The sequence below is a fragment of the Mirounga angustirostris genome, unplaced genomic scaffold (assembly GCF_029215605.1).
Source record: "Mirounga angustirostris isolate CCGP_5_RB_7025 unplaced genomic scaffold, mMirAng1.0.hap1 SCAF_1, whole genome shotgun sequence".
Classification (NCBI taxonomy): Eukaryota; Metazoa; Chordata; class Mammalia; order Carnivora; family Phocidae; genus Mirounga; species Mirounga angustirostris.
This window is the reverse complement of record NW_026991709.1, coordinates 88,064,149-88,065,219: the sequence shown is the minus strand read 5'-3', so window position 1 is coordinate 88,065,219 and position 1,071 is coordinate 88,064,149. Positions and strand designations below refer to the sequence as shown.

Sequence of the window (1,071 nt, the reverse complement as noted above, 5' to 3'; positions counted from 1 at the left end):
GACACAGTTGGAAAGTCATGTGATATAAGAACTCATCCGCACAACAATCTATGAAGGAAACAAAAGAGAGAGAATTATTCTTTTCAGACTCTGCATGAGACATTGGAATGGAGTAAAACTTACACCCGAGTTAGAGTCCCAGCTTTGCCCATTATCAGCACAGTGTCCTTGTCAGGTTATGGAACCTCACAGACAATCATTTCTCCCAATTGTTAAACAGATAAAATAATCTTGTAATGATGCCTTGAGGATTAAATGAAGCAGCCTCTGTAGAGTGTCTGGCACCTGGTAGAAATTTCGTAAATATCAGTTTCCATCCCTACATAACTGAAGACACTTACTTGCCCTACGGTGCTGTGTGAAAATTTCTCTCGGCTCTATTTCTACGAATGGAATCACAAAGTCATAACGTGTGTGTGTGTGTACGGGTGTGTGTGTGTGTGTTTGCATGTCATCCCGGCGCAGGGACCATGCTAATCGTCTCTGCATCCTTCCAGTTTTGGAATACGTGCTGCCAAAGCGAGCACTGCACAAGTGTGTCCTTAGTGCTTAATCCGATTAAGTTCTGCCAGGTTACTCTGTGCTGCTTTGCGCCAGACTCCACAGCCACAAAAGTGCACAAGCGTTCCTGGTCCCTGCATCCTGCTGAATGCTGTACTTGACTTACCTCATTCAATCTGCATGACAACTCTAATTAAAAACAGAGTACTCTTCTCTCCAACTTGCAAGTGAGAAAATTAGGGCATAGAGAACTAAATAACCTGTCCAAAGTCACAGCTGACAGTGGGGAAGACAGGTGGCCTGTTTCCAAGCTTTCTTTTCATTGTTATATGTGACGTGAAACCTTTGTCCTCCTTGGCCCTGCGCAAGAAAGGTAGCCTGAACCAGTGTTCTGATTCACAGCCTCTACTCCAAATCCTTCTACTCCACACTTTCTCAACAGAAACTGATACACTAGATGTGCATGGGATTGCCCATGAAAGTTTGAGAAGAAACTCCATGATTCTTGGCAAGGCAAAAATTTTAAACAAAGAGGATATATATTTAACTCAACTCAAAAACACAAACACC

General features: G+C 43.0%; 1 non-coding gene across 1 annotated transcript; it reads right to left on the bottom strand.

The window, feature by feature from the left end:
• Positions 1 to 419: 419 nt before the first annotated feature.
• Positions 420 to 527, bottom strand: LOC123835009 (U6 spliceosomal RNA). The gene has a single exon (XR_006788574.1). It is a non-coding gene; the product is annotated as a U6 spliceosomal RNA (small nuclear RNA).
• Between the last annotated feature and the right edge of the window lie 544 nt (positions 528 to 1,071).